This window comes from Arachis ipaensis, chromosome B10 (genome assembly GCF_000816755.2).
Source record: "Arachis ipaensis cultivar K30076 chromosome B10, Araip1.1, whole genome shotgun sequence".
Classification (NCBI taxonomy): Eukaryota; Viridiplantae; Streptophyta; class Magnoliopsida; order Fabales; family Fabaceae; genus Arachis; species Arachis ipaensis.
The window spans coordinates 113403457-113411656 of record NC_029794.2 but is presented as its reverse complement, the minus strand read 5'-3'; positions in this window follow the sequence as shown (position 1 = coordinate 113411656).

Below are 8200 nucleotides of genomic sequence, written 5' to 3'. Positions count from 1 at the left end.
AATACTTATAAGAGTTGAATCACAAACAATGATAAATTAATAACGTTTGGATTATAATAGGAAGAGAGCTTATAATCTAAACTAATAATATTAATCTAAAAAACAATAACAATTATTTTAAAACTTTAAACTTTGAGAATAAAAGACAAACTTTTGATTGTTACTATGGTACAAAGGATTTAGGAAAGAAAAGAAGAATTATTTAAAAAAGTATCATTTGTTATATTCTCTTTTGTGATTAGAGTAAAGTACCAACTCGGTCCATGTCCATTTCTCAAACTGACAAGACGACCCTTAACCAAAAACACGTTTCATTACGATCTCTGACCCTGTATTCCATCTGCCAACCCGTTCCTTCTGTCAGTTTCACGGCAAAAATTCGACGGAAATTGCTGACGTGTCAGGTTAAAAAATGGACAAAGACCTAGTTGTCTCTAAATTTAAATTGGTTAGGGATTTATTTGTCCGTATTATTCTTTAAATAATATTTTTTAATTATTATTGTTTAAAGAATAATAAGGACAAATAAATCCCTAACCAATTTAAATTTAGAGACAATTAGGTCCCTGTCCATTTTTGAACCTGACACGTCAGCAATTTCCGTCGAGTTTTCGCCGTGAAACTGACAGAAGGACCGGTTTGACAGACAGAGTACAGGGTCAGGGACCGTAATGGAATGTGTTTTTCGTTAAGGGTCGTCTTGTCATTTTTGGAAATAGACAGGGACCGGGTTGGTACTTTACTCTTGTGATTACAAGGTTCTTACTAATATATAGACCAAGAGTACGCTAATGAGTACAATAATTATGAAATAATATCCTAATAAATTACATTTATTTTTTTCTGACCCTCTTTGATATTTTCTTGATTTTATTCCCTAATTATGATATTCTAATACTCCCCCTCAAGGTGAGTAGTGGAATCACTAATACTCAGCTTGGTTAGTACTTTAGAAAGGGCTTGTCTTGAAACTACTACTTTAGTAAGAATACCAGCCAACTGATCTTCTAATCTCACAAATAGAAGCTCAATAATGCCATTATCAATTTTTTCTTTGATAAAGTGTCGATCCACCTCAACATATTTTGTTCTATCATGTTGTACAGGATTCTCTGAAATGCTGATTGCGGCTTTATTGTTACATTTCATCTGGCTTGGCAATTGCGGTGGAAACCCAATCTCAGTCATCAATTTTCTTATCCACAATACTTCAGTTATACCTTTAACGATCCCTTGAAATTCTGCCTCTGCGATTCACGAAATGCACTGATTTGATCCCTGACTTTCCAATTGCACTATTTATGTCCTCGAGATTGGAAAAAATGCACCTATTTGGTCCCTTCCCGTTTTTCCGTCCAAACTGCTTTCCGGCAGCAGTGATGTGTGGCAATGGATTACCACGCTAGTACTCAATGACGCCATTCTTTCCAAACTACTAAATTCATTCAAAGCAGCCTCCACTAGATTGCTACAAAAGCAGCAATATCTTCAGAGAAAGAAGAAAAAGAACGGTTACTCTTTTTCCTCATGGCCTTCATGTTCCTTTGCTGATTTTCAGAGCGCTTTCTTCTTGTTTCCAACTTCCTCAGCATCTGCAACTCCTTCCTCTTCCTCTACTCCTCCTCTGTCTCTGTTGGAAGGAAACATGTTCTTATCAGATTTGTTGTGCAAGGCATTGGCATGTTATTAGAGTAACCCCCAATATCTTAATTATTATTATTGCTGTTGTTATTATCTTCATCTCTGATGAGGGGGCTTTGAGAATGAGAATTCGGGTATTGATGTTGTTCTTTTGATCTTCTTCGATGTTGGGTCCACACTAAAATGACCGTTCATTGAAAGACCAACGCTCAGCTCAATCTCTTGTTCTGCATCTCCATCACCATGGCAATGTTGTTGTTGTTGTAGCTCATGATGGTGATGATGGTTCACGCACATGAACCTTTTTAGCAGATCTCTTGGGAAATCACTCATGCGAGTTCTGTTGTTCTCTCTTTCCTCAACAACTTGTGCCATTGAAGAATTTGGGATTGAAACAACAAAAAAGAAGAAAAGAAGATTACCTTAGCTTTTTCAGGGAAGTAAGAATACCCAGATAGCTCAGAATTCATGAGGACTTGAAAATTGAAGTTTGTTTTTGGTAGGTAACCGAAGATTGGTGATGAACCAGAAGAGAAACAAGGTCGAATCAAATGATTTTTGTACCAATGCAGTGAGTGAAAACGAACAGGGAAGAAAACAAACAGGGAAGAAGAAGAAGAAGAAAAAGTTATGCGGTTAGGGTTAAAAAGGGGTTTAGGGACCACATTGGGTTAAACACTTTCAGTTGAAACTCTAGCATGGCAATCTATTGTCACATTACTGCTGCCGAGAAGCAGTCTGGACGGAAAAATGGGTAGGGACCAAATATGTGAATTTTTTCCAATCTCAAGGACATAAATAGGGCAATTAGAAAGTCAGAGACTAAATCGGTGCATTTTGTGAATCTCAGGGACTACTTTGAGGTTTAACTCCTTGAAAGTGCTACAACTTTCTGCTTCTTGCTTTTCCAAGTTACCAGGTTGCCTCCAACAAGTGTAAAGTAACTAGCTGTTGATCTTCTATCATTTGGGCTGCCCGCCCAATCTGCATCAGTGTATGCCTCAATCTTCAAATGGCCATTCCTTTCCACTTTCTGGAGCTCCCTTCAAATATTGAACTATCCTCATGGCGGCTTCCATATGATCTTCTTGTGGGTTATGCATAAACTGACTTACTATTCCCACAGCATAAGCTATGTCAGGCCGAGTATGGGATAAGTAAATTAGTTTTCCAACCAGTCGCTGGTACCTTTTCTTATCTGCTAGGGTGGCACCTTCTACTATCTTCAACTTGTGATTAACTTGCATGGGCATATCTATTGGTTTGCAATCCACCATTCCTATTTCTGCCAAAAGGTCCAAAATATATTTTATTTGGAAGATAAAGATTTCATTGCTAGATCGTAGAACCTCTATTCCTAAGAAATATTTTAGTCTTCCCAAATCCTTCATTTCGAAGTCTGTAAATAGATTCCTTCTCAATTTTGCAATTTCTTCAGTACCACTTCCCGTTATGATCATATCATCTACATAGATTAGTAGGCAAGTGATTAAATCTCCCCATTGTTTCAAAAAAAGAAAGGGTATGATCAGAGTTGCTTTGCTTATACCCATACCTTTTCATGGCCAATGTAAATCTTTCATACCAGGCACGTGGAGATTGTTTAAACCCATAAAGAGCCTTCTTTAACCGGCAAACTTCATGTTTTCTAAATCCCGTTGAGAAATCTAGAGGAGCTTCCATGTACACTTCTTCTTTCAATTCTCCATGTAAGAAAGTATTCTTGACGTCAAATTGATGGAGTGGCCAATCTTCATTTGCTGCAATTGAAAACAATACCCTAATAGTATTAATCTTTGCAACCGATGAAAAATTTTCAGTGTAGTAGATACCATAGGTCTATGTATAACCTTTGGCCACCAACCTTGCCTTGTACCATTCAATGGTGCCATCTGCCTTATGTTTAATGGTGAAAACCCATTTGCACCCAACTGGCTTTTTTCCCATCGGTAGGATACATTTCTCCTAAGTTTCGTTCTTCTCTAGAGCTTCCATTTCTGTATTCATGGCTTTTCGCCATTCAGCTTTCTCATTGGCTTCCCAGACAGTTCTTGGAATACCTTCTGTCAAGAGTGTGGTGGAAAAAGCCTTTGCAACATTTGCTATTCCTTCTCTAGCCACCCTTATCAGGTATCTTGAGTTATGGGAAACATGTTTTGGTGAGTACCGATTAGCCCTCTATTTCTTCTTGGAGGAAGAATAAAGGTATTGGGCTCTGGTTCTTCATGTTCCAGTGCTATACTATTATTGTTAGTGGCCTCATTAAAAATAGAAAGTAAATTATCAGATTGGCAATTACTTACCTCTTGTCTGACATTCTCAAAAGGACTTTCACTGGTTGTATGTACTGAGTTATTTTCTATGTTGAGTGAAGTATGCTCAATGGCTCTATCTACTTGCTCTATTTGAACAATTTCTAGGCAACAAAGGTTATTTAGCCAACTTGGTGGTTTATTATTGTTCTCCCCCTGAATGCCATGTTGGCGGCTGAAGTAAAATTCGGATTCTAAAAAATCACAATCCATGGTCACATGAATACGACGAGTGATTGGATTGCAGCACCTATACCCCTTTTGGTGTATAGCATACCCAACAAAAACACATTTCTCTGCACAAGGATCAAGTTTGGTTCTATTGACTTTTGGGATATAGACAAAGACGGAACATCCAAATACTCAAGGTGGTAAGGTTAGAATAGGCGGGATTGGAGTATGAGTAGCCAAGACTTGTAAGGGTGTTTCGTAGTAGAGAACTTGGGTAGGTAGGCAATTCAATAAGTAGGCAGAGGTCACTATAGCTTCAGGCCAAAAAGTTTTTGGAACTTGTGCATCAAAAAGCATTGCTCGGGTCATTTCAAGAAACTTACGATTTCGTCGCTCAGCCACACCATTTTTTTGGGGTGTATTTGGGCAGAAAGTTTGATAGATAAGACCATTTTGTATAAAAAAAAATCGCGCATTGATTGGTTTATAAATTCCCCACCATTATCTGAGTGAAGTACTTGGATTTTCTTGTTGAATTGAGTTTGGATCATTTGATAGAAAGCAAAGAATTTATCAGGCACTTCAGATTTGTGTTTTAAAAAATATACCCAAGTCATGCGAGAGAAATCGTCCACAAATAATACAAAATATTGAAAATTATTTTGGAAAATAGGGACTGGGCCCCACACATTAGAGTGTATTAGAGAAAAACTAGAATTGACTCTAGTGTTGGTTGGAGAAAAAGAAACTGTGATTTTTTGCACGAATACAAGTTTCACATTTGAGGGTTCAATGCTACTTGTAAAAAGACTAGGAAATAAAAACTTGAGGTACCCAAATGAAGGATGTCCGAGACAGCCCGTGCCATAACCAAAGTTGCCTAGTATCCATTTCATGAGCAAGCATGGCATGACCCTGGTGTGCTACTCCATCAGCGTAGTAAAGGCCTTCTCGCTCAGTACCACACCCAATGATCTCCTTTGTAAAAATGTCCTGTAAAAGAAAAGGTAAAGTACATGAGTACCACACAATTTAGTTCCTTTGTTACTTGACTAACAGACAATAATTTTGATGATAGTGTAGGAACGTAGAGGCAATTTTTTAGTTTCAATTTTTCTAAAAAAGTAAGGGAGCCTCCTCCTTTAACATCAATTAATTCTCCGCTAGCTGTTTCAATATGGGCTTTTGAGGGTATAGTCAAGCTGTTACAATCATGGAGGTCATGAGTCATAGTATCGGTAGCCCCATGGTGCACGAAATCGTGATCGTTCATTCCTTGGTAACGGCGCTAAAAACTTAATACGCACGTTCATAATCTTAATTCTTTGTCACAACTTCGCACAACTAACCAGCAAGTGCACTAGGTCGTCCAAGTAATAAACCTTACGTGAGTAAGGGTCGATCCCACGGAGATTGTCGGCTTGAAGCAAGCTATGGTCACCTTGTAAATATCAGTCAGGCGGATTCAAATGGTTATAGAGTTTTAATAATTAAAAGATAAATAAAACGTAAAATAAAGATAGAGATACTTATGTAATTCATTGGTGAGAATTTCAGATAAGCGTATAGAGATGCTTAGTTCCTTCTGAATCTCCGCTTTCCTACTGCTTTCATCCAATCCTTCATACTTCTTTCCATGGCAAGCTGTATGTTGGGCATCACCGTTGTCAATAGCTACATCCCATCCTCTCAGTGAAAATGGTCCAAAATGCACTGTCACAGCACGACTAATCATCTGTCGGTTCTCGATCATGCTGGAATAGGATCCAGTAATCCTTTTGTGTCTGTCACTACGCTCAGCACTCGCGAGTTTGAAGCTCGTCACAGTCATCCCTTCCCAGATCCTACTCGGAATACCATAGACAAGGTTTAGACTTTCCGAATCTCAAGAATGGCCGCCAATAATTCTAGCCTATACCATGAGGACTCTGATCGTAGACCAGAAGGCTAAGAGATACACATTCAAGCTTGTTTACATGTAGAACGGAAGTGTTTGTCAGGCACGCGTTCATAAGAGAGAATGATGATGAGCGTCACATAATCATCACATTCATCATGTTCTTTTGTGCGAATGAATATCTTAGAGAAGAAATAGGCTCGAATTGAATAGAAAAATAATAGTACTTTGCATTAATTCATGAGGAACAGCAGAGCTCCACACCTTAATCTATGGTGTGTAGAAACTCTACCGTTGAAAATACATAAGTGATGAAGGTCCAGGCATGGCTGAATGGCTATCCCCCTAAACATGATCAAAGGATCAAAAGATAATCCAAAGATTCCTTAACACAATAGTAAAAAGTTCTATTTATACCAAACTAGTTACTAGGGTTACAGAAATAAGTAAATGATGCAGAAATCCACTTCCGAGCCCACTTGGTGTGTGCTTGGGCTGAGCATTGAAGCTTTCACATGTAGAGGTCGTCCTTGGAGTTAAACGCCAGTTTGTAACTTGTTTCTGGCGTTTAACTCTGCTTTGCAACCTGTTTCTGGCGTTTAATGCCAGAAAAGGGCAGAGAACTGGCGTTAAATGCCAGTTTGCGTCATTTAAACTCGGGCAAAGTATGAACTATTATATATTTCTGGAAAGCCCTGGATGTCTACTTTCCAAAGCAATTGATAGTGCGCCATTTGGACTTATGTAGCTCCAGAAAATCCACTTTGAGTGCAGGGAGGTCAGAATCCAACAGCATATGCAGTCCTTTTTCAGCCTCTGAATCAGATTTTTGCTCAAGTCCCTCAATTTCAGCCCGAAATTACCTGAAATCGTAGAAAAACACACAAACTCATAGTAAAGTCCAGAAATGTGATTTTTATTTAAAAACTAATAAAAATATACTAAAAACTAACTAAATCATACTAAAAACTATATAAAAATAATGTCGAAAAGCGTATAAATTATGCGCTCATCACAACACCAAACTTAAATTGTTGCTTGTCCCCAAGCAACTGAAAATCAAATAGGATAAAAAGAATAGAATATACTATAAATTCCAAAATATCAATGAAACTTAGCTCCAATCAGATGAGCGGGACTAGTAGCTTTTTGCCTCTGAACAGTTTTGGCATCTCACTTTATCCCTTGAAGTTCAGAATGATTGGCATCTATAGGAACTCAGAATTCAGATAGTGTTATTGATTCTCCTAGTTCAGTATGTTGATTCTTGAACAAAGCTACTTTATGAGTCTTGGCCGTGGCCCTAAGCACTTTGTTTTCCAGTATTACCACCGGATATATAAATGCCACAGACACATAACTGGGTGAACCTTTTCAGATTGTGACTCACCTTTGCTAGAGTCCCTAATTAGAGGTGTCCAGGATTCTTAAGCACACTATTTTTTTGCTTTGGACCTCGACTTTAACCACTCAGTCTCAAGTTTTCACTTGACACATTCACGCCACAAGCACATGGTTAGGGACAGCTTGGTTTAGCCGCTTAGGCCAGAATTTTGTTCCTTTGGGCCCTCCTATCCACTGATGCTCAAAGCCTTGGATCCCTTTTACCCTTGCCTTTTGGTTTTAAGGGCTATTGGCTTTTTTTGCTTGCTTTTTTTTTAAAAAACTCTTGGCTTTTTCTGCTTGCTTTTTCTTTTTCTTTCTTTTCTTTTTTTTTCTTTTTTTTGCCAATTTTCTTTTCTTTTTTTTCGCAAGCTTTTGTATTCACTGCTTTTTCTTACTTCAAGAATCAATTTTATGATTTTTTAGATTATCAATAACATTTCTCTTTTTCATCATTCTTTCAAGAGCCAATATATTTAACATTCATAAACAACAAATTCAAAAGACATATGCACTGTTCAAGCATTCATTCAGAAAAACAAAAAGTATTGTCACCACATCAAAATAATTAAACTAATTTCAAGGATGAATTCAAAATCATGTACTTCTTGTTCTTTTGTAATTAAAACATTTTTTCATTTAAGAGAGGTGATTGATTCATAGGACATTCATAGCTTTAAGACATAGACACTTAAACACTAATGATCATATAGTAAAGACACAAACATAAATAAAACATAAGGCTCAAAAACCGAAAAACAGGAAAATAAGAACAAGGGGATTAAGGAACGAGTCA